General features: G+C 34.0%; 1 long non-coding RNA gene across 1 annotated transcript; it reads right to left on the reverse strand.

Annotated features, from left to right (window-relative positions):
- Positions 1–1,635: 1,635 nt before the first annotated feature.
- LOC145246106 (uncharacterized) lies at positions 1,636–26,026 on the reverse strand. Its single transcript, XR_013863089.1, has 2 exons — positions 25,933–26,026; positions 1,636–6,847 (listed from the first exon to the last, which is right to left on the reverse strand). It is a non-coding gene; the product is annotated as an uncharacterized LOC145246106 (long non-coding RNA).
- Positions 26,027–27,386: the final 1,360 nt, after the last annotated feature.

Consider the following 27,386-nt stretch of genomic DNA (forward strand, 5'->3'; position numbering starts at 1 on the left):
TTGTAGGAATTTTTGACACCCCTAACACGAAACTGCAAATAAAATATAAAAAACTCGTAATTTCTCTTTTAAAAGTGGGTTGTTTATTTTCTTTATGGATTATGCTTCAAAAATAAATTATTAAATAGAATTTTTTTTTATTTTTCAAAAAAACAGTAATGAATTTTACGAACTCAATATTTTTCAATTTTTAACCTTTAAAAATCTATCAAAATTTTTCTATTGATTCAATTTTTACGATATTTTCAGGGACAATGTGAAATTTTATGCTCTTTCCAATAAACCGAATATAATATTTTAGACAAACGTTTTTTTAATTCACGCTCCCCATTTTCAAGTGTCTATTAAAAAGTAAATAATTGATTTACTCACCAAAGTGTTATATATTACAAATTGACGAGAAAAGATCAATAAATAATATATTCAAATTTAAAACAAAAAAGTAGTGTTTTTTAGAAATTTACCTGTAAAGTTCGAAGTTTAAAACCTTTTTTTTTTAACCACGTTGTTTGTTTTTTCTTTTTTTTTAATGAAACGTTGGTCCTTGCTCCTTTAATTGAAAAAAAATTAGGGCTTGAATTACATTTTTCGAGTAGTTATAAGCTTGGAAAGACAGGGGGTCGAATAATTCACGCCTTCCACTTTGAAATGTCTATCAAAAAGTAAATATTAATTTACTCACCAAAGTGTTATATATCACAAATTGAAGAGAAAAGGTCAATAAATAACATATTCAAATTTAAAACAAAAAAGTAGTGTTTTTTTCAGAAATTTACCTGTAAAGTCCGAAGTTTAAAACCTTAAAAAAAAAAATAAAACACGTTGTTTGTTTTGTTTTGTTTTTTTATGAAACCTTGGTCCTTGCTCTTTTAATTGAAAAAAAAATAGGGCTTGAATTACATTTTTCGAGGAGTTATAAGCTTGGAAAGACGGGGTGGAATTATTCACTATTTTCCACGAAATTTCTGACACACCTAGTCGTATGCCCTGTTCGTTTTTTTATTTTACCAAAAGAAACTCTAACAAAAAAACACAGAAAACAACCGAAAACTACCTAAGCATTATCGAACGCACATAAATTTTACAAAAATAAGATCTAAATATCATAGAAAACATGAGCAAAATAGTAAACATTAAAAAAATAATCGAAAATGATTTAAATATTAGTGTAAACAACCTAAAGTCGCTTTAATATAACCTAGAAACATAAAATCTACATAAATATTACCGAAACAACGTAAATATGACAAAAGTGAGTCTCACTATTACCACAACCCGTTGTTTTTAAAACCCTAGCCTTGGGAAATAAAGCGTCACAGGTTCGAGCCTATCTAAAGTATAATTAAAAACCATCACTATATTGTGAAAAACTAAAGATATTACAAAAAAACGGGCAAACTATTATTTCGGTAATATTTAGCTTGTTTCGGCAATAGCTACATTGTGTTCTGTTGGAATGTTAAACGCATAGTTGGGGTAAAAGTTGCTCCAAAACTGGTGTTACATTGAAGCCCAAAAATGTAAATACTCCTAATCAACGTCAACTAGGTGTTTGCCGTCTTTCAATTTTCTTAACACTAGATTAGAAAAGATTAATAACTCATTAGTTTATTAGATATGAGCCAAAAGTAAGCATTTATGAAAAGACCATGGGCGAACTTTTATTCAACGTTAAAATGTTACATTAAGTCACATTATCAAACATATAAAACTAATGACATGCTCAACAAAATGAGATTTCTTCAGTTTTCACAAGTCAGCCATGTTGAAGGATCCAATAACGTATTCTCAACAACAATCTGTGCATTTATGTATATTATTCACACTATGAACATAGTAAAACACACGTCTCTAATTATTTTACTACTTTCTCAACTTTCTTTACCGAACACCAATTTTATAAAAGAGCTTTTACTGATATAAAATAATTTTTATAATCTTATAAAATTGTAGATATAAAATTACTTATAAAATTTTGTTTTCATCAATTTTTCATTAAGAAAATTCCGTCTGTTTTTAGCATTTGTTAACTGCTGATCGCTATTAGCGTCAATATTTTAGTAATTTCTGTCATGATATTTTTGCTATTCCTATGAGTTATGAGGTTTTAGTTATAAACAGAACTTATAAGAACTGACCAATCAGATGGAAACATGCTCTGCTACCAACCAATCAGAAACGGAAATCAGTCCATAAAATATACTAGATCTTTTAGAATTTCTACACAATGTTTTTGTGGCGTAACTAAAAGAAACGTTGCTTTTAATCTGCAAGCTTTATAATTCAAGACATCCCCAGAAAACTTCGCTGCTTGCTTTAGTTTTACAAATCAAAAGTTCTCTGGATTGATACTGATATTTTGTTTGGAACAGCATTTCTTTTCTCAAACTAAAAAGACTTACAACTCAACATCTTCTATTTTAATATGCATGCACGCCCTAACATATTCTACCTCAACTAATTGAGCAATGTTTATTGAAAAACAGAAATATGATTTAATGTCAAATTTCGTGTATATGGAACCAATAAAACTGTAGAATAAAACAGATTTAATCGAGCGTTAAATTTTAACAACGTTTCTATTTTATGTCTTTTCACTTAAAGAAAGAGATAACAAAATGATTTAACGCCAAATGTTATTAAACTGTTCCACGTTCCTGATCAGTTGGATGGATGCGCTTACACGAGCGTACTTGTTGATGTCCTCGTCAACTTATTTAGAAATGGGGGGCATGTGTAAGTAGCTCAGTTGAAGTACACACATGCAAAGTACTTTCATGGAAAAATAGATCAATTATTTCATGTGAAAATATAACTGGTACACAAATTACCATCTACATCGATGTTGACATTTATCTTGATATCTTGATACAGCAAACGTCAGTATTTATAGGTTTTCAATACACTTGAATACGTTAGAGTTAGTTTCTTCTTACAATTCATATGACAAATCATATGAATTGTAAGAAGAAACTAACTCTAACGTATTCGCTAAAACTATAAAACTGTTGTGGTACCATTTGCTATTGACTCTGCCATCACTTTACCGTCCTGGACCCAGAAGACTGGCAGCATGACCTTGTCAACAAAGGTCTGCCAGTTACCTTCTTTGGATGTAGTGGGTCCAAATATCCACCCATTTCTATTGCATATGTTTTTGCATGAGTCAACCAATGTTCCTTCTGTGGAAAAGATCAAATACATACTTCACAGGAATGTTTGTCTCTTTTAAAAAATTCTTATTATTTTGTTTAAGTTGGATATGAAGCATCCTACCGGATGCCATACCCTCTATTTTATGAATTCAAACCGGGAGATGTTTTAAGATTCCAACCATTTCTTTAAATGCAATTGTCAATACATTGACTGGGTTTTGGTTTCTGAATCATAAAAATACACTCAGATTTCATTCTGTGTAATCAGTCTTTTTGAAACTCTTTGACTCATATTCTTTGGATATATTCAAATTTACCCTAAAGCACTCGATGCAGTTTCACTTTTGGAAAGGTGATAGCAACTTGGAAATCCATCTGCTAAACCTATTATGCATATTTGAATGGTAATAAGAACATTATCTATATATTCCTGGGTGAATTCATCCAAAAAATACTTGGAACACTGTTGGTAGGCATATTCTTCCAGTTTTGTTTTGTTTTTTGTTTTTTTGCAATTTAAGTTCATTTACATTTTTTGAGTGATTTCTGTTGCATACTAGTTTTCCGGTTCTGTCTTATTTGTAAGACAGTTTTGTGCAAAATGATTTGCCAGTTTTGTGGTGGAGATTAATTTGCTGTGTCTTGTATCATGAGGATGGTGTACCATTTTGAGGTTTGGATTTTGTCAACTCATCAGATATTGTCTCACGTATATGTCTGTATATGACACATGTGTATTTTAGTGCCAAAAGTTCCAAATACTGAACAAGAATGTCGTTGGTCTAGCTTTTTTCAATTTTACTTCAGAAAAATTTTCAGTATTCAAATATTCCGGTAAAGTTCTCATTTACCTCTCCAATACCAACATCTTTTATATCCACAAGGGTGCAAACTAATGCAAATGAATACAAACTGGATTTCCTGTACAATCACGTAGGTGCAGTGTCATTTGTGCATTAAACGTGATAGTGTTTAGCTTGTCATATATTGTCTACAGACAGGTGCTCTTTCACTGTCACAACCCTTACTAGCAGCAGTGGAACGGATGTATAACAATATAAATGCTACCATCTTATCCATATTTTATTTGTGATGATGGAAAGTATTCAATTATTTTACAGAAGATGGTGCCTCAAAGCTAGATGGTGTGGTTAAAAGTAAAGAACCTTACGTCATGCATCGTGCGGCTCGTGTTAGGAAAGAAAGCAAAAGAGAAAATAAAAATGGCCACCCCCTGGTATTTATGGACTGAAAATCACATGATGTGAAGACAGGAGGGAGGGGGTACGCAAATGAGATGTGGTTGGGTCTCTCTATAAAAGAGCCCTCTTCTTTATTTTGGGCGTCAGTGTGAAAAGTGCAGAGAAGAGAACAGTTGGATTCGAGTTTGAGACTTTCGATCTGAGGTTGAGTTCAAATTTAACGTCAAAAAGGCCTGCCAATATGTGAAATGTCTTTAAAATCCTATTCTTTTCTCCATAAAGTCCTGTAACATAAGTTTGAGACATTATTTTCATCTGCTCAATTAACCGTTTTAATATTTCATAGTATAGATTTGTAGTTATCTCCTATTCTTACTGGATTTAAGGACAAGAATTACTCTTGTTTGGCAGAGTAACCAAACGTGTGTTGTTACTGAAAGTTACATCACTAACAGAAGGTGCACAATTTCTTATAAAAGCAACTATTGTTAAGCCATACAGTGGAAACCGTATTTGCAGGCAAATAATGTGATTTCTGTTTATTTACTCAGGTTTTGTGTGTAGATGCAAGTATCCTCAAATGAAGAATTCCTGACTGATTCCTCTACAGAGTCCTCAGACACATGAGGATACTGTTTAGTCAGCATTCAAGATCTCTCCCTGATGTGTTTGCATATGACGCAACAAATGTTCCTTTCGTGCAAGAAAAGTACCACATACTTCACAAAAATGTGCTTTCTGTCCTGTATGTGTTAGTATATGACGAAGCAATGCTGACTTCTGTGCAAAAGCAGAACCACATATTTCACAAGAATATGGTTTCTCTCCCGTATGTTTTGGCATGTGATTTAACAAAGTTGACTTCTGTGCAAAAGATAAACCACATACTTCACAAACATATGGTTTCTCCCCTGTATGTGTTCGAATATGAATCAACAAATGTGATTTCTCTGCAAAAGAAGAACCACATACTTCACAAGAATACGGTTTCTCTCCTGTATGTGTTCGCATATGACGCAACATATATGACTTCTCTGGAAAAGAAGAACCACATACTTCACAAGAATATGGTTTCTCTCCTGTATGTGTTCGCATATGACGTGACACATTTGACTTCACTGCAAAAGAAGAACCACATACTTCGCAAGAATATGGTTTCTCTCCTGTATGAGTTCGCATATGACGCAAGAAATTTGACTTCTGTGCAAAAGAAGAACTACATATTTCACAAGAATATGGTTTTTCTCCCGTATGCGTTTGTATATGATTAAACAAATTTGATTTCCGTTTAAAAGAGGAGCAACATACTTCACAAGCATATGGCTTCTCTTTTGTATGTGTTTGCACATGGCGCAACAAATATGACTTGTATGCAAAAGAAGATTCACATATTTCACAAGAATATGGTTTCTCCGTTGTATGAATTTGTATATGATTTAACAACTGTGATTTCAGTTTAAAAGAATGACCACACACTTCACACGAATGTGGTTTGTCTTCAATATTTGTTTGCATCTTATTCCAAAAATTAAATGCAGTTGATCGTATGATCCAATATATATATATATATATATGGTCAAAATATTTTAAAAGAAGTCTCTACGAAACTGACCAGTTTATCAACTGTAATTAAACTCTGATTTCATTTTTTACAAATAACCAGGTTCTTTTTCGATTTCTAAATAGGGAATGGGGTTTTTGTTATTTTTATCATTTATATGCCGGCTTTTTTTATTTATTAAAGTTGCATTGCAATTTGATATTCCATCTAGTGTTATATTAAAACAGACGTATGTACACAAGATTCATACAGATTTTCAATATGCATTTTCAAGGCATTCTCCAGACAAAATTAACTTTTCTAAAAAAAAATATTGATCTAGAAAAAATGATATAATAAACAAACCCTAATAGATTATTTACATTTATTTAATATATAAAAATGCTTTAATATATTTGTTTTTATTGCAATTTCACTTTGGCTATATCCGTAAAGTATATGAATAACATCAGATATTTCTATGATAAAATTGTGTAACTCTTTTATCACCAATACCGAGAACAATATGATGCAATTTCCGAATAATGTATTCTTATCGATTTTATTTTTAATATTAAAAATATTTTTTTTAAATATTTTAAAAAATTTATTTCAATTCAGACATGAATTGGTACTAAGCATAAAGAATAGGATTTTAAAGACATTTCGCAAATTGGCCTTTTTTAAATAAAACCTTTTCAAATCTGTGTGAACCCGACACACGTGACAAGAACAATTATTTTTACTAAATTTGATTTCAATTTTTTAAATTGTTGACGTTTGATGAAATAAAGACTCACATAATTCATCAGATTTCTCTCGTTCCGGAAATTTTAACTTCAGTAACTTCATTTGAAGAACTTTCCAATTATTTTATGATGTTTTTAAATCACCAATGGGGAAAGATCCATTCTAATCCAATAATAGAATTATTTCCCTTGTTGCACATTCTGCAAATATAAAATAAATTTGGAAATATACATTTCATGTTTCAAAATCGAATATCATATGTTGATTTTTATTAAAAAGTCTACAAATTCTTTATTGAAATTAAAAATAGATTTAGTAGTTTTATGCAATTCTGGTTTGTTAACAAAATGAATGGCGTTTTCTTTTTACAGTCATTTAAATAACAATCCTTACGTTTCTGTATTTTCTTAATTAAAACTGATTATTCAAATTATTTAGATTGTTTAGACCACGGCTCTTATATTAGGTTTCATTTTCAGAACGTTTTTATCTATATTATATATACAGATAGACATGTTTACTACTTACAATATATATCTGATGGGCGTATAAGAAAACATTCAAGAACTATCCAATCCATAGAATATCAGAACAATATTCAGGAGTGATTCCACACTCCAGAAACATCGTAACTCAAGACCTCTATTGAAACAATGACTTAAATCCTGTATGTGTTCATTTTCTGAATATATTGACACTCAAAATCTGCAGAGCCGACACTCAAGCTTTGTTTATTCATACTACCTAATATAAGTTCCACTAATATGCTTAAGAATGTCAATCGTATATCCCATAAGAATATTTGACATCTTAACAGTGATCATATAATCCTATGATTAATCACCAATATCCACAGTGGATGTACATTTTATAGATTTATAAAAAGTAGTTATATATTTATTAGAACCGTCTCGATGCATTGTATTGTTTTTTTCTTTTTAAATCACATCATCTTAGGAGAGTTTAAATATCAAAATAAAGGAATATTTGCCTCCTCTAGCATTTTTTTTTTTATTATTACATTTTCACCCCAAACAAGGCAAATTGCCACTTTGGTGTAGGGGGCTACTATCAGGGGCAACAACTACTGGGGTACTATGTAGGGATTTGGGCAGCAAGGTGTCGGTTCACGTTACACTTGAACTTCTGCACGTCAGTACTGTTGGGGAAGCAGGGACCTGGAATGGAATTCCAGAGTCTAGCGGTTCTGGGGAAGAAACTATTGGAGTAAAAAGATCTTTTACATCTAGTGATCTCTACAGTGTGGGGGTGGGATTTAGCAGCCTGTAGGGTTTGTTGAGGGTGCTCACGTCGTGGGGGCACAAGTGATTGCAGTTCGTCAGAGCATTCACCACTAAAATACTTGTAGAAAAGGCAGAGGGATGCAACATTTCGTCGATGGGACAGAGGCTGAAGCTTAGATGCCAGTTCAGGGCCTATCAGGTTTGCGACTCTCTTTTGAACCTTGTCAAGGAGCGAGAGACTAGTAGCCGATGCACCAGCCCAGATGTGGCAGCAATACTCCATACATGGGCGAATGGTGGCCTTATAGAGGTACAGGATACTTTCGGGTGTTAGTAGTTTTCTAGCACGGTAGAGAGAGCCCACCTTTCTTGCAGCGGCCCTGGCAATGCCTTCAATGTAATTGTTCCAACTCATGTTTCCTGTGAACGTCAGGCCAAGGAGTTTGAAAGATGTACTCTCAGATAAAGAGTTGTTGGCCATTGCTATGGGTGGTAGAGAGGGTTTCTTGTAATTATTGAATGACACTAGTTTAGTCTTTTATATCCTTAGACTCCAACCATAATCTCACCACCAGGACCAATATTGCAACTCCAGGATGTTCAGAACCTAAGTCAATTGCTAAATAATCGTCCTTCTACACAGCCAGAATTTTCCAATTTGCATTTCTGATTGCATAGTCTGATTGCCGTTTCTTTATTTTGTTTTTTTCTTTGTGGACAGAGGAGCACTTTTATCTATCCATGTATGAAGTTGGTTATGGAAAGGGGAAGGGAAGAAAACTAATTTCAGTTTCCATGAGGAAGAGATTAAGTAAGAGATTAAGTTTTATTAGGCTTTATGAGACAGATGTGTCAACATTTAGGGGTGTGGTATGGAGTGCTGTATGGGAAGAGAAAAGAGAAGGATAGCTTTCCTTAAGTGTGCTAACAAGAATCAATTTGTATTATCTAATTGGAAAGTGATGATAGTTAACGCTTCAGAAATGCTTTTAAGATTTTGTTAGTTTCTCATATGATTTAGGAGAGAATTTCCTTGGGTAAACCAGAATCAATTTTGATGATTCTGAAGTTAAATTGAAAAGTTTCAAATTCTTTAGAAAATGAAATGATGAACTTTGTCTTTCTAAGTGCTACACCAGATTTAGAGTAATGATGTCTTTTTGGAGGCGAATGAAAGTGCCCTTTATCTAAATGGATGAACAAGCCCAACTCCTCTCTGTGACAATCGCTAAGATTTTATCCTCTGACATCAAAATAAGATGAGACAGAGGAGTGAATATTAATTTGATTAAATGTATCAAAGTTTCCATCCTCAAAGATGATTATCATTAATAACAAACTTTATTAACAACACATGGCTAGGGATCTATCAGATAGATACATGGTGTCTATCTCTCACGACCGAACAAAAAATAGTTAATAAAAATAACAAGGGAAATAAAAAGTTTGGAAGAAGAATAAAAGTTTATAACAATAACAAAAGGGAGTAACAGCAGGAGTAATAAATAACAAGAAGAAATAACAATGAGTAAAAGTAATAATGAGTCATTGCTACTGAAAAACTAAAAGAATCTCAGTTTTTTCAACAAATTTCAAAATCTCTGGACTAAACAACATTCCAATAGCGTCTTATCACCTGAAATAAATTATGAAAGTCACAGGAGATATATTATCTTATCACCTGAAATAAATTATGAAAGACACAGGAGATATATTATTTATCACCTGAAATAAATTATGAAAGACACAGGAGATATATTATTTATCACCTGAAATAAATTATGAAAGACACAGGAGATATATTATTTATCACCTGAAATAAATTATGAAAGACACAGGAGATATATTATCTTATCACCTGAAATAATTTATGAAAGACACAGGAGATATATTATTTATCACCTGAAATAAATTATGAAAGACACAGGAGATATATTATCTTATCACCTGAAATAATTTATGAAAGACACAGGAGATATATTATCTTATCACCTGAAATAAATTATGAAAGACACAGGAGATATATTATTTATCACCTGAAATAAATTATGAAAGTCACAGGAGATATATTATCTTATCACCTGAAATAAATTATGAAAGACACAGGAGATATATTATCTTATCACCTGAAATAAATTATGAAAGACACAGGAGATATATTATCTTATCACCTGAAATAAATTATGAAAGACACAGGAGATATATTATTTATCACCTGAAATAAATTATGAAAGACACAGGAGATATATTATCTTATTACCTGAAATAAATTATAAAAGAAACAAGAGATATATTATCTTATTACCTGAAATAAATTATAAAAGAAACAAGAAATATAATACTCAAACTTTATGTATATGCAGCAGAAATTTCTGTTCCCCACAAACCCGTATTTTCTCATCTCTATAACTTATGAGTAATAATAAAAACTAGGATACAGTGACTGTGACAGTGAAGCAGAATGTTCTAATTCAGTTCTTTTTTCTAACTGTCCCTTTCTTCCTAACCTTGATTCGCGATACTGAGTATTTCTCTTCTTTACCCTCTTTCTGAAACGAACAACACAAAATCTCTTTCACCGACTGAAGCAAATGGAAACAATACTGCTCATACAAAAAAATCTGACGTCTTTTATATCCGCCAAGGTGCAAACTAATGCAAATGAGTACAAACCGGATTTCCTGTACCATCATGCAGGCACAGTGTTATGTGCATTAGACGTGATAGTGTTTGGCTCGTCATACATTGTCTACAGACAGGTGCTCTTCCACTCCTACTGTTAGAGAATGGATAGAGAGAGAGAGAGAGAGAGAGAGAGAGAGAGAGAGAGAGAGAGTGAGTGAGTGAGTTATAGTGAAGTGAAGATCAGCTGATTGGATTGCGGGTGAGTCATGTGATCAGGTTAGCTGAATCGAAGAGATTTGGTTGCGACTTGGACGAGAGCGGACGGCTTCGCCGTTGTCTCCTCCCCTTCGCTGGGGGTGGGGAACGAACGCTGACATGGTAGAAATAAGACCTAGAAGAAGAAACCACAGGCCAAATTCACTTTTCTTACTTCTGTGAACAGACTGGAAGGTGAATAAAAAAACTATAGAACCAATTTCTTGTCTTGGTGTGAAATAAATCTTCGTTCCCAAAAACAGGTATCAAGTCTCCCTCCTAGACGAGAATTTCCAGATGAACCAACAAAATGGCAGAAGGTATGTTCAAATGACATGTCACACACATATTCATACTTAACAGCATATGAATATATGTAATAGAAAGACCACTAGATGAACACGCACACAACGACATTAACTCTGATAAGATAATCAACCACACAATCCTTTATAAATAGACACGTTTTAATATATCATCTCCATTCCAATTTCAACCAATATACAACAAACGCTCATTTTATGATACAACAACGTAACACTACTAGCAGCAGTGGAAGAAATGTATCACATTATAAATGTTACCATCTTATCCATATTTTATTTGTGATGATGGAAAGTGTTATGTTTGCAGATTGAACCAAATAAAGTATAAGGCAATACAAATGAAGACTCAACAAACAAAGGTAGATCAATAAGAAGTGTATTAGGAAAAGTATATTTACAGTATATTTACATAATGGTTGTCAGGTAAGAGAGTCTTGGCTGGAGAACATATCTGCTCTCAGCTCGGCCTTCAGTGGCTTCTGGTTTACACAAACTCAGACTAACCGAGTCTTTTTATTTATGTGTAATATTATCCACATATGTAAATGAATGGGTGCTACCACAACAGAAAGTATTGAATTATTTTACAGAAGACGGTGCCTCAAAGCTAGATGAAAACCATAAAGTCCTGTAACAATAGCAGCGACACCTAATGGTTTGAGATTTTGATTATTTGGTTTATAAGCTCTGTGTTTATTGGTGCTATTAGTCAACTTTCCTTCTGACTTGCCAAATCAAAGATCATCTCTCAGTCGAGCTGAGCACACGACACAATTCATAAAACAGCAAAATAATGACAATTGTTTGACGAGAAGACAAAGAATCCATCATTTCATTTTTTTCTTGTTAGAAAAACTTAACTTACCCTCAGTGGCCTCTGTGTTGGGGAGACAGATGCAAAAGCGCATTCTTCTTTCTGATTGATTTCATATTAATAAATAATTGTATGACCCTTGATGGGAGTCACATGTCATGCATCATTCTACAAAATGGATTGTTTGACAAACTTGTTTTCCTCTCTTTCTCTTTTTACAATTTTATATACCTTCACAGGCGTTAGTCCTTTTCTATTTCTACTTCTTTCATTATATTTGCCACTACTAACATTTATAACTGAATTTCAAGGATTTATACTTTAAGTCACAGAGAGGTGTTGGTTTATTGTTATGACACTCTCAATTATACCATCAATATCGCTCTTCATAATTGTAATCCTGAGGTGGCATCTAAAGAGGTGTTGCATGAAGCATCAAATATATTTGATCCTCTCCTATTATGTTTGCTACTACTAATATCTATTACTGAACTTAAAGGATTTATAACTTAGGTCGCAACTGACAGCAATCTGTTGCAAGAGATATCAATTCAAGGAAGGCAAGGTGTTTTTATCTTTTTCTCTTTGCCACTTGCAATTGATGTGTCAGAATTAATTTCTGTAATTCCATTTTTAAAGAGAAGTCCTTATTTTTTTCTTTTTGTAGCATCCTAGCAAGGATTTGCTACATGTTGCAATAGAACCATTTTTGAATTGAAATGAATTCCTTGTATCAAATCGAGCCATCATCTTGCTCTTCTTTATTTGAAGATCCTATGCTTTGTATTGTTTAGATAATTTGGAAAATTGTTCTCGTTTGGAGTGTTATTTGCATGAGGCATAAGGTTGATGTAACCTCGGACCTTAGTCAGGTGTTACACTTGCGATTTTTTCACAGAAAAACGTGGGTGGTTCAGCATTCTAAGGTTTGGATTTTTTGGATCTAGTAGAAAGTAAGTTCACACGAATAATAAAGGCAACTAAATTATCAGGGAACCCTAAGAATATAATTCCTAACTTACTATGATAAAATTTTTAATTAAATCCATCAGCCAATTGTAAGTTTTTAGAAACAATGTTTCTGAAACTAAAAGGTTGCTGGTTACAGTAGGATAAATCGCATATTATCTGGTTTTGAAGCAGATATGATTTTAAAAATTGTGAGACTAACCGTAGCCCTCGGCGCAAGAGGGTCCGTGTGTGCCTGGCGTGCGGGGTGGTGGCTGATCCTGTGGTCGGGGCAGCGGAAGAAAGAGTCCCAAGATGGCGCCTGCCTGCTTTTATTAGAGACGGAATCTTGCAGGATCGCGCGAGATCTCGCGGGGATGCAAATTAGCTAGGCCATCTTGAGGAATAAAAATCGGTCCATTGGAGGTGCGAGGCAGTCGGGTTCTGACGTTCGTGGCGATCAGTACAGTGACCGTTGGGTTCCGTTAGTGACCGTTGGGTTCCGTTTCTATTCGTGCAGTCAGCTGAGCTTTGTTAATTACCGTCGCACCATGGCTGTCATTGTTTGTTGGTTTGCTGTGTGTTGCCGTGGTTCTTCAGTGAAACGCTTCGTCGCCCACGACGAGACTCCCCGTCTCCGACACGTCGGAAACTACACAAGATACTCTTACAAGCTATTTCGGCCCCCCCACTCCGAACTTGGTTTTCTTTTCTTCAATGGCGGATAGGTTCGATCTAAAGTTGATACCAGAATTCGACGGATCCGACCCGGTACTCAGCTGGGTTGAGAAGGTCGAGTTACATTGTCAGTTGTCCGGCGTGAAAAATATCGAGCGCGTGATTCCTCTGCGGCTGACTGGCAGGGCCTTTGCTGTATATCAGCAACTCAGCGCTGAGGAGAAGTGTGACTACTCGAGTATCAAGGCGGCGTTGTACAGGGCATTCGCCACTGACCCCGCCACTGCATGGGAGCAGTTTGAGACGAGGTCTATACGCTTGGGCGAAACTGTGGACGTGTATCTCGCCGAGCTTAAGAAACTGACAGTGTTGTTCGGCGGTCTTCCCGAGAGGGCCCTAGCCTACAAATTCCTGTCAGGACTCCCCGCTGGAGCAAAGCAGCTCCTGCGAGCAACCTCTACCATGTCCTCACTACCGCTGAGTGACCTAGTGGACAGAGCCACGACAATAATGAAGGATGATTCGACGGTGCAGGAACCGATAGTCGCCGTCGCACAGGCCCCACCAAGTGGCGAAGGACCGTCTCAGGGACCCAGCCCGCAAGGTTATGTCATCTGCTACAGATGCAACGGGCGGGGCCACATGGCAAGAAATTGTAGAAGGCGGTCGACGGCTGTTCGCTGCTACCGCTGTAACAAGACTGGGCACATGACCGGAGACTGTGCGGGAAACGGGGACGGGGACAAGGTGCCAGTGCCGACCTCTTCCCCGAACAGAAAATAAACAAGGTGCTCCCTGTCATTCAGGTCCGAGTTAATGACACGTTATGTTCAGCCCTCCTTGATTCCGGTTGCTCCCGCACCATAGTGTGTGCGGACTTCTGTCGGGCGTGGAAAAAGAAGAACGTCAGGATAACTACCATTACTGGAAAAATACGAATGTGTTGCGGCATGGGTGTGGTACACATTCGCACAAGAACTGGAAACTCGGCCAACGTCGAAGCGCTGGTGACACGCGAAAAGCCGCTGAGTTTCGACCTGTTGCTAGGCTACGATGCCATCAAAGCCCTGGGCGGCATGCGCATAACGCGCGCTGGCGTTGTAGAGTTTCAGGATAGGCCCCCGGTGTGCGCAGCACTAAGAGTCGACCAGCCGGACTTCAGTGCGGAGTTCGACGACCAACAGAAGGCGTGGACGGCCACTTGGAGGTGGTAAGAAGACAAGGAACCGACCAAACTATAAAACAAAGTGGCAGAGTACCGTATGCCCGACCAGATAAGGCCTGCATACGAAAGCGAGCTCCGTGAATGGATTAAGAACGATTGGCTGATTCCATACCCCTACGACAAACTTGGACCCCCCAAGGGCCTGATACCGCTGATGGCAGTTGCCCAACCTAACAAGTCAAAGGTGAGGCCGGTAATGGACTACTGCGAGTTGAATGCGCACGTTGATGCGTTCACAGCGGACGCCGACGTCTGTGCCAGCAAGCTGCGAGAGTGGCGCCAGCAGGGGTCCAATGTTTCCCTACTGGACTTGAGAAAAGCATACTTGTAGGTCCGGATCGGCGAGGCGATGTGGCCTTTCCAGACAGTGATGTTTTCCGGGAAGAGATACTGTCTTACGCGACTCGGATTTGGGCTAAACGTAGCACCCCAGATAATGAAGGCTATCATCAATGGCGTGTTGTCACAAGAAGAATGGATCAGAAATGGAACATCGGTGTACATTGATGATATATACGTGAACGAAGATATCGTGTCATCTTCGCGCATAAGATCATAACTTGCCGAGTTTGGTCTAAACTGCAAGGACTCTGAGCGGCTTGAGGATGGCGCCCACGTATTGGGCTTGAGCGTTCAAGAGGAGCGAGGGATCCTGAAGTGGAGGCGTGGAACCGCAGTACCCGACGTTTACACAAGACGTGTCGTGTTCTCCCTGTACGGGAAACTTGTGGGGCACCTTCCAGTATGCGGATGGGTTCGTGCGGCGACAGGCGTCATATAAAGGAGGGCAAATGCGGTCACCAAAGGCTGGGACGATGAGATAACCGATGAACTATTGGTTCGAATGTTAAAGGAGACCGTCGCTAGTGTGAAAAAGAATGACCCCGCCACAGGGGACTGGTGCGTGCAGGGAGACGAACTGAGTGTGTGGGTGGACGCAAGTTCTCTAGCGATCGGTGTAGTTTTGGAGAAAGATGGGGCCGTAGTTGAGGATGCCTGCTGGCTGCGACCGGCGAATGATGCTGCCCATATCAACCTGGCAGAACTCGACGCTGTAATAAAGGGCATTAACCTGGCACTTCAATGGGAAGTGAAGAAACTGCGTGTGCACACTGACTCACTTTGTGTGCACCACTGGGTGTCGGACACACTCACGAGCAAGGCCAAGGCACGCACCAAGGCAGCCAGTGAAATGCTGATAAGACGGAGGCTGGAGACTGTGAAAAAACTGGTGACGGAGTACAACCTGTCCGTAGACGTAGTGCTCGTCACCTCGGACTACAACCTCGCCGACAAGCTCACTCGGGTACCACGGAGATGGTATGAAGCTATGAAGAAAGAAGCTAAGCCATTGCCTCTGTGTGCTGCCTCCGTTGAGGAGGACGAAATCAGGAAGATACATCACGACAGTGGGCACCCCAGAGTACAACGGACCTACTACTTTGTGAAGTTGGCTAGACCATTAATACCAAAAAGCACAGTAAGAGCAGTGGTCAGGGAGTGCCAAACGTGCCAGTCCATATACCCCGCCCCAGCCAGATGGCGGAAAGGACAGCTGGGAGTGGACGCGACCTGGAGTCGGTTGGGTATGGATATAACCCACTACGGCAGCCAACACTTCCTCACGCTGATAGACTGCGGGCCAACGAGGTTCCCGATTTGGCGCCACTTAGCGAGGCAGGATTCCACCAGTGTCATCCATGAATTGGAATCCATATTCTACAAAAGGGGGCCGCCTGAGGAGATCCTCACGGATAACGACACGGAGTTCTGCAGCAGGGAATTCAGGAGCAGTGCCACCAAACCGTGAAGAGGATCGCGACCAGGAAGAAGTCTACGATCGCGGAGGCGGTTTACAGATACAACACAACGCCTAAGGACGCCGTGACTGGTGGCAGTGTGCCCGCTGATGCGATTCATCACTACAACGTGCGCGTCAAGGACGTTGAAGTGTGTCTACCCGACCAACGAGAACCCCAGGGGACGTACTAAGTGGGAGACACCGTCTGGGTGAAGCCACCCAGCGGCCGGTGCACCAGCAGCTTTTGGAGGGGGTGGTCACCGGCGTCATCAGTGAACAGGCCATACTAGTCGATGATACTCCGCGCCACGTAAGGGATGTCCGGCCCGCTCTAAGCGCTGACCAATCGGCAAGCAGTGGAAGTAGCGAGTCATCCGACGATGAGCGATGGATCCAACCTGTGCCCCACGAACCTGGTGACTCAACTGCGAGCAGTGGAAGGAGCGAGTCATCCGACAATGAGCGATGGATCCAACCTGTGCCCCACGAACCTGATGACTCAACTGCGAGCTCTAATGCTGATGCTGATGCTTCCGATGCCACTTCTGAGAGCTCCGATGAGGAAGTCCCGGCAATACCCCTCCGCAGGAGTGCTCGAATCAAACGGCCACGTCCGCCGTGTCACGTATGTGATCTGGAGACCAGGGGGGAGTGTGAGACTAACCGTAGCCCTCGGCGCAAGAGGGTCCGTGTGTGCCTGGCGTGCGGGGTGGTGGCTGATCCTGTGGTCGGGGCAGCGGAAGAAAGAGTTCCAAGATGGCGCCTGCCTGCTTTTATTAGAGACGGAATCTCGCAGGATCGCGCGAGATCTCGCGGGGATGCAAATTAGCTAGGCCATCTTGAGGAATAAAAATCGGTCCATTGGAGGTGCGAGGCAGTCGGACTCTGACGTTCGTGGCGATCAGTACAGTGACCGTTGGGTTCCATTTCTATTCGTGCAGTCAGCTGAGCTTTGTTAATTACCTTCGCGCCGTGGCTGTCATTGTTTGTTGGTTCGCTGTGTGTTGCCGTGGTTCTTCAGTGAAACGCTTCGTCGCCCACGACGAGACTCCCCGTCTCCTACACGTCGGAAACTACACAAGATACTCTTACAGTTATCATTATGACTTATAGGAGATAAAAAAAAGAGGAAGCAAGGAAAGAAAGGTGAAGAAAGGAAGGAAGTAAAAAAGCAAAGAAAGGGAAGGGAATGAAAAAGTCAAAGTTGTTTATATATGAGAATATAAACAGACATATGAAATGGGAACAAATCTAAAAAAAAAAAATGGAGTGACTATTTGGGGTTATATCCCTTGAGAGTAATGTGTATTTCCAGTAAATGAAAGTAGAAGTGCTTAAATTCACTGGTTTAGATAAAGGTAATAAAATTTCCTTGTAGGATTTTCTAATTCGTTTAGAGATTTTCCCAGATGAATGGAACTCAAATAATCGGCCATTTCATTTAATTCATCATTTGTCAGAAAACAAGCAAAATTAACATGTGGGTATCAATAAATTTAAAAAAAATATCCCTCCCAGGTTCAGTATGAACTTGGCGAGTTGGATTCTGATTATGGAAATGATTTTCTGGTTGAGTATTCTGGAAGTGGATGCCTGTTGGCTCATATCCTATTTGATAAGATTCCAGATGGGATATAAGCTGAAAACAGATTCAAGCATTCAATATCCTGGGTTTAACCATATACAGTATAGTCACTGGATCATAAAGGCATTACTAAGAGTTTGACCTGAGGTAACTCCTGGAACAGAACAATTCCATAGCTAAGGCCTAAATCAAACGCAATTTGGATGAAAACCTGACCTAAACTTTCTGCATTAGTTTTCAAGAAGACCTTGTCTGAAACAAGATCCATTATTGCAATTTCTGTGCAAGAAATGGACATGACAGCATTCAATGTGTTACCTATCCATCATACAATGAGCACCTCAACGTTATAGACAGCATAGATTGTATGAATTCTGCACTGCCATGATCGGAAAAACTGTCCAAGGGTCAAGGGATTCAGATTCCCTTGCAGATATTATAAGTGTCGGTGACATGCTTCTGTGTCCTCAATTTATACTGGAGAGAACGAAAATAAATACTAGCTTAGCATTAAAATAGGAGACATTCAAAACTGCTCATGTTACATCATATTTAGAAGAACCTTTTCAGTTCTCTGAATTGTTTTATTGACTCAGGAAGTAAAAGGTCAAATTTCTCCTTTTAGCACCTGGTGTGATCCAGGGATATTAGGGAAAGAGCCCATGAATATTGCGACCTTTGTGGGGAGAAACCTCCACATATTCAAACAGGTAACAGCAGTTGTGATGTTATCGGGAGTCCGCCCCCCCCTACCAATTTTCCATTCTCATTGACTGGGAATTCAATCTCTCTCACAATGTAGCAGGCCTTCCTCTTGTTAGGGATAAATCTAAGGAAACTAAGTTATTTGCTGATAGAGATAGAGAATGGCAACGTCCAATTGTGGGGTTTCATGGGAGTTGGTTTGATCCAATGCATGTATCCCATGTGGGTTATACGATATATGAATGGTGCAGATTGTCAGACATCTGCCAATGCTATGCCTATAGGAAACACAAAACATTTTTTGTACGAGAACCAAATCAGCAAGAAAATGGGTGAAATAATAACTCTTATATCCTGACTCCAAAAATTGAAACCAAGGACATGAGAGTTAGCTTGCACACTTAATAAAAAATTTTAAACTTTAACAAAAAGCAAAAATTTCCTTTATACAAAGATTTTCGTTATCTCAAGCAGGTCAATGGTCAAAAAACATATAACGTTTGATCTCTAGCTGAAAAAACTAGAAGCCATTGCTGGAAACATAGGTTGTAGGTGTCTATTTCCTAGATGTAAGGAATGTTTGTTTCTTTTAAAGAATTGATATTATGGCAAACACATGCATGTTTAACAACGGGAAGGCGTTGACCATTTTTATAACTACAAACTTCTCCACTGCATTAAGGCACTAACTCATTGCACAGATTACATCGTCCCACTAAAACCACCTGACGCTTTCATTGCGCACACTCTTTTATAGCCCTAATACACAAATAATGGTTTTGTTGTGCTCTTCTAATTAACAAAGAAAATCTAAAAAGAAAAGGAACTTTTGCATGAATATTAAAAAATGTAATACAAGATGAATATGATGTTTCTTAATTTTTGAGATGAGGATTGGTTATTAGTATCATGTGGATTTCAAGATAAGTACATTTACTAAGCGAATATTCATAATAATGAAAAAACTCAGAATGCTTCAAACATGCACAATTCATTTTAAATCTGTTTTAATAAAAAAAAGAATTTGAATATGAAAATGCAGACTTTTTTGTTTTATTTTGAGGGATTTTCTTTCACTTTAAATTTATTAAGCATGATTTTTTTTCACTTTAAATTTATTAAGCATGATTTTTTTTTTCACTTTGAATATATCAAGCATGATTTTTTTTCACTTTGAATTTATTAAGCATGATTTTTTTTCACTTTGAATTTATCAAGCATGATTTTTTTTCACTTTGAATTTATCAAGCATGATTTTTTTTCACTTTAAATTTATTAAGCATGATTTTTTTTACTTTGAATATATTAAGCATGATTTTTTTTTACTTTGAATTTATTAAGCATGATTTTTTTTCACTTTGAATTTATTAAGCATGATTTTTTATCACTTTGAATTTATTAAGCATGATTTTTTTTCACTTTGAATTTATTAAGCATGATTTTTTTTCACTTTAAATTTATCAAGCATGATTTTTTTTCACTTTAAATTTATTAAGCATGATTTTTTTTACTTTAAATTTATTAAGCATGATTTTTTTTACTTTGAATATATTAAGCATGATTTTTTTTCACTTTAAATTTATTAAGCATGATTTTTTTTACTTTAAATTTATTAAGCATGATTTTTTTTACTTTGAATATATTAAGCATGATTTTTTTTCACTTTGAATTTATCAAGCATGATTTTTTTTCACTTTGAATTTATTAAGCATGATTTTTTTTCACTTTGAATTTATTAAGCATGATTTTTTTTCACTTTAAATTTATTAAGGATGATTTTTTTTCACTTTAAATTTATTAAGCATGATTTTTTTTTACTTTAAATTTGTTAAGCATGATTTTTTTTCACTTTAAATTTATTAAGCATGATTTTTTTTCACTTTAAATTTATTAAGCATGATTTTTTTTCACTTTGAATTTATTAAGCATGATTTTTTTCACTTTGAATTTATTTAAAACTTAAGCATGATTTTTTTCACTTTAAATTTTTTAAAAACTTAAGCATGATTTTTTTCACTTTAAATTTATTTAAAACTTAAGCATGATTTTTTTTCACTTTAAATTTATTTAAAACTTAAGCATGATTTTTTTCACTTTGAATTTATTAAGCATGATTTTTTTTCACTTTGAATTTATTAAGCATGATTTTTTTTCACTTTGAATTTATCAAGCATGATTTTTTTTCACTTTGAATTTATTAAGCATGATTTTTTTTCACTTTGAATTTATTAAGCATGATTTTTTTTCACTTTGAATTTATTAAGCATGATTTTTTTTCACTTTAAATTTATTAAGCATGATTTTTTTTCACTTTGAATTTATTAAGCATGATTTTTTTTCACTTTGAATTTATTAAGCATGATTTTTTTTCACTTTAAATTTATTAAGCATGATTTTTTTTCACTTTGAATTTATTAAGCATGATTTTTTTTCACTTTGAATTTATTAAGCATGATTTTTTTTCACTTTAAATTTATTAAGCATGATTTTTTTTCACTTTAAATTTATTAAGCATGATTTTTTTTCACTTTGAATTTATTAAGCATGATTTTTTTCACTTTGAATTTATTAAGCATGATTTTTTTTCACTTTGAATTTATTAAGCATGATTTTTTTTCACTTTGAATTTATTAAGCATGATTTTTTTTCACTTTGAATTTATTAAGCATGATTTTTTTTCACTTTGAATTTATCAAGCATGATTTTTTTTCACTTTGAATTTATTAAGCATGATTTTTTTTCACTTTAAATTTATTTAAAACTTAAGCATGATTTTTTTCACTTTGAATTTATTAAGCATGATTTTTTTTCACTTTGAATTTATTAAGCATGATTTTTTTTCACTTTAAATTTATTTAAAACTTAAGCATGATTTTTTTCACTTTGAATTTATTAAGCATGATTTTTTTTCACTTTAAATTTATTAAGCATGATTTTTTTTCACTTTAAATTTATTAAGCATGATTTTTTTTCACTTTGAATTTATTAAGCATGATTTTTTTTCACTTTGAATTTATTAAGCATGATTTTTTTTCACTTTGAATTTATCAAGCATGATTTTTTTTCACTTTGAATTTATTAAGCATGATTTTTTTTCACTTTAAATGTATTTAAAACTTAAGCATGATTTTTTTCACTTTGAATTTATTAAGCATGATTTTTTTTCACTTTGAATTTATTAAGCATGATTTTTTTTCACTTTGAATTTATCAAGCATGATTTTTTTTCACTTTGAATTTATTAAGCATGATTTTTTTCACTTTAAATTTATTAAGCATGATTTTTTTTCACTTTAAATTTATTAAGCATGATTTTTTTCACTTTAAATTTATTAAGCATGATTTTTTTTCACTTTGAATTTATTAAGCATGATTTTTTTTCACTTTGAATTTATTAAGCATGATTTTTTTTCACTTTGAATTTATTAAGCATGATTTTTTTTCACTTTGAATTTATTAAGCATGATTTTTTTTCACTTTGAATTTATTAAGCATGATTTTTTTTCACTTTGAATTTATTAAGCATGATTTTTTTTCACTTTGAATTTATTAAGCATGATTTTTTTTCACTTTAAATTTATTAAGCATGATTTTTTTTCACTTTGAATTTATCAAGCATGATTTTTTTTCACTTTGAATTTATTAAGCATGATTTTTTTTCACTTTAAATTTATTAAGCATGATTTTTTTTCACTTTAAATTTATTAAGCATGATTTTTTTTCACTTTAAATTTATTAAGCATGATTTTTTTTTCCCTTTAAATTTATTAAGCATGATTTTTTTTCACTTTGAATTTATCAAGCATGATTTTTTTTCACTTTGAATTTATTAAGCATGATTTTTTTTCACTTTAAATTTATTAAGCATGATTTTTTTTTACTTTAAATTTATTAAGCATGATTTTTTTTCACTTTGAATTTATTAAGCATGATTTTTTTTCACTTTGAATTTATTAAGCATGATTTTTTTTCACTTTAAATTTATTAAGCATGATTTTTTTCACTTTAAATTTATCAAGCATGATTTTTTTTCACTTTGAATTTATTAAGCATGATTTTTTTTCACTTTAAATTTATTAAGCATGATTTTTTTCACTTTAAATTTATCAAGCATGATTTTTTTTCACTTTGAATTTATTAAGATGATTTTTTTTCACTTTAAATTTATTAAGCATGATTTTTTTTCACTTTAAATTTATTAAGCATGATTTTTTTTCACTTTAAATTTATTAAGCATGATTTTTTTTCACTTTGAATTTATTAAGCATGATTTTTTTTCACTTTGAATTTATTAAGCATGATTTTTTTTCACTTTAAATTTATTAAGCATGATTTTTTTTTACTTTAAATTTATCAAGCATGATTTTTTTTCACTTTGAATTTATTAAGCATGATTTTTTTTCACTTTAAATTTATTAAGCATGATTTTTTTTCACTTTGAATTTATTAAGCATGATTTTTTTTCACTTTAAATTTATTAAGCATGATTTTTTTTCACTTTAAATTTATTAAGGATGATTTTTATTTCACTTTACATTTATTAAGCATGATTTTTTTTTACTTTAAATTTATTAAGCATGATTTTTTTTCACTTTAAATTTATTAAGCATGATTTTTTTTCACTTTAAATTTATTAAGCATGATTTTTTTTCACTTTGAATTTATTAAGCATGATTTTTTTCACTTTAAATTTATTAAGCATGATTTTTTTCACTTTAAATTTATTAAGCATGATTTTTTTCACTTTAAATTTATTTAAAACTTAAGCATTATTTTTTTTCACTTTAAATTTATTTAAAACTTAAGCATTATTTTTTTTCACTTTAAATTTATTTAAAACTTAAGCATGATTTTTTTTCACTTTAAATTTATTTAAAACTTAAGCATGATTTTTTTTCACTTTGAATTTATCAAGCATGATTTTTTTTCACTTTAAATTTATTAAGCATGATTTTTTTTCACTTTGAATTTATTAAGCATGATTTTTTTTCACTTTGAATTTATTAAGCATGATTTTTTTTCACTTTGAATTTATTAAGCATGATTTTTTTTCACTTTGAATTTATTAAGCATGATTTTTTTTCACTTTGAATTTATCAAGCATGATTTTTTTTCACTTTAAATTTATTAAGCATGATTTTTTTTCACTTTGAATTTATTAAGCATGATTTTTTTTCACTTTAAATTTATTAAGCATGATTTTTTTTTACTTTAAATTTATTAAGCATGATTTTTTTTTACTTTAAATTTATTAAGCATGATTTTTTTTCACTTTAAATTTATTAAGCATGATTTTTTTTCACTTTAAATTTATTAAGCATGATTTTTTTTCACTTTGAATTTATTAAGCATGATTTTTTTTCACTTTAAATTTATTAAGCATGATTGTTTTCACTTTAAATTTATTAAGCATGATTTTTTTCACTTTAAATTTATTTAAAACTTAAGCATTATTTTTTTTCACTTTAAATTTATTTAAAACTTAAGCATTATTTTTTTTCACTTTAAATTTATTTAAAACTTAAGCATGATTTTTTTTCACTTTAAATTTATTTAAAACTTAAGCATGATTTTTTTTCACTTTAAATTTATTTAAAACTTAAGCATGATTTTTTTAGATAAATTATGAAGAAGATGGCGTTTTCCTTCTTTTCTAGATAGTATTTAAAACAAAACAAAACATGTTTTTTATGAAATTGTTTTTTATAACAATGAATGGACATATTTTTAATTTTTTTTTTGTTTTTATGAAAAGAAAGTTTCATTTTTTTTTTCTTACTTCGTTTTTATTTTTTTTGTTAAGGATTCAAGTCCTATAGATTTACAACGTTCTGGTAAACCGGTCACCCATTTTGTAACCATCGATTGTTTTTTATAACAATGAATTTTTTTTTTTAAGTTTATTCTTATGTGTGTTTTTATGAAATAAACGTATCGATTTTACACAATCTATCAGATTATGAAGAAAAAAAAAATTTTCTTCTGGCAAATTGGTCACTCACTTTCGGAGAACGGAAGTGAATGTCAAGAAATTTCATTTTTTTATTACCCTTTTATTGCGCTTTTTTTTTGTTTTTATTAAGACTAGTTATTTTTCCATTGTGAACACGTGGTAATTAATTTTTAATTATGGCTACCTCCGGAAACCCAAGGTGGGAGTTAATGAAGAAAATGAATGAAACGCCAATAGATTATGCCAGGGAGAAGAATTTGATAGCGCAAAGTAAGGTTTGTTCATGTGGCCATGACATGGCCCTGCAGAAATATGGGAAAGCCAAACTGGATGGCTTCTGTTGGAGATGCTGCCGCTGCAAAAAAATCACATCATTACGGAGTGGTACATTTTTTGAACACGCAAAAGTGACCATTTCCACACTGTTACAAATAATATACAACTTCGTAACACAAACTCCTGTTACAGGGTCGGCAAACGCCATTGGCATTAGCGAGAAAACATGTATCCAGTGGTATCAGTATTGCCGGGATATTTGCTCCAGTAAAATGCTGAAAGACTGGGAAAAGCTAGGCGGTCCGGGACATGTTGTAGAAATAGACGAGTGTCTATTATTTAAGAGGAAGTATAACATTGACCGTAAGTTTGGAAAAAGGTGTTATAAAAAAACTATATAAAATACTATTAAAAACCCGCCGAATATATGTCAACCTACGTCACGGTAACATATATTGAGCGAGTTTTTAACAGTATTTTATCCGTTTTTTTATTTAAACATCTTTTCCCAAACTTACCGTGTTAAAGAGAGAATCAGACGCCATCTTGAAAGTTCCAATACATTGGTAAACACTGTATGGTTTTCGAGCTGAATAAACATGTTACATTGAATAAAAGCACGAAATATATATCCAGTTTGGTAGAAAAGTAACTTATCTTGCCTTTGATAACATTTATTTGTTATATATTTGTTTTTTGACAACTTTTTCGAATCTATGTGTACAGTAATACAAACCCAAAATTATTTTCATTCTGATTATTCGCTTATTAAATGTACTTATCTCCCTGACAATTTTTATGAATTCTGTAAATGTGCAAAAAAGATGCTAACTTTATGCAGTAATACTCACTGTTTGTTTTTTGATCCGCTTTCGATTGACTTTTTCCAAAAGAAAAGGTTTTTTCAAGTGTGACTGACTTCGTCAGGTTGAGCTTAAAATTTAAGATGGCGAATGGAAAAGCAGGTTCGCAGAAAACAATTCAGAGGAAAATGTATATAAAAAAATATCATTTAGAAATAAAAATCGATCTCTTTGGTGAATATCCCGGATAAAATTAGTGATATTTTATTTATCTCTATATCTTTATATTTAGATAAGAAAAAGAAAGATATTACAAGATTCATCTAAATGAAATTAAAGCAGACGACAACTAAATATTGATTCGCTTTCAGCCCAATATTTGATATTTGTGCTAGATTCTCTCTGATCTTCTCGGGTGTTGTAGGGTAAGGAAACTTAGTTGTGCAGACCAAGCTTTACTCAACTTAAACCCAAGGTACAGCCTGCAATACAAAAGAACATAACGCTCCTGAGACATATTGTAAAGACAGTGACATATGAACAATGTACATATACAACAATAAATTAATAGTGAGGTAAAGTAAGTAATGAAAGCGAGACACCCATATGTCTGCACCGATGCTGAGCTTGTTTCCCGCCAGTCTCCAAAACATAAACAAATATGAAAACGCTCGCTAGCGAGGTATGAAAATGTCACAGTAACAACAAAGTTAACCTACAAAACCAATATAACATCAGGCATTAGCTTAGCTTCTGTTAGGCAAAGGATGGTTTTATTTCATTGTCTTGTCCCTTACTGGGTAGGTATTTACTAATCTTGTGTCTAAGTGTGCAACTAGGTGTATTAGAATTTGGGGGGAATTTTTGACACCCCTAACACAAAACTGCGAATAAAATATTTAAAAAAAAAAAAATCGTAATTTCTCTTTTTAAAGTGGGTTGTTTATTTTCTTTATAGGATATACTTCCAAAATAAACTATTAAAGTTGTTTAAAAAAAATAATTGAAATATTGATTTTTATTTAAAAAAAAAACAAAAAAAACAACTGTGTTTGCAAAGTGCCGGCGCGCCTTCATGCAGCCATTTTTTTTTTTTTACGTAATGAAATCAATTGAATTTTACGAGTTAAATGTTTTTCAATTTTTAAACTTTAAAAATCTATCAAAGTTTTTCTATTTGTTCAATTTTTTCGATATTTTCAGGGTCAATGTGAAATTTTATGCTCTTTCCAATAAACCTAATATAATATTTTAGACAAAGGTTTTTTTTATTCACCCCCCCCCCCGCATTTTGAAATATGCAGAAAATGTATTATGACAGAGCAGCTCATGATTTACCAGCACTTGTCCATGGACAAAATGTTCGAATGCTAGATAATCAAACAGGAAAATGGAAACCAGCAACAGTTTTAAGTAAACGTGAAGAACCAAGATCATACATCCTTCAACTCCCAGATGAATCTTCAAAAAGACAAAACAGACTCCAAATAAGGGCGACTGAA

The sequence above is a fragment of the Euprymna scolopes genome, chromosome 23 (genome assembly GCF_053919585.1).
Source record: "Euprymna scolopes isolate OS-2025 chromosome 23, ASM5391958v1, whole genome shotgun sequence".
NCBI lineage: Eukaryota > Metazoa > Mollusca > Cephalopoda > Sepiida > Sepiolidae > Euprymna > Euprymna scolopes.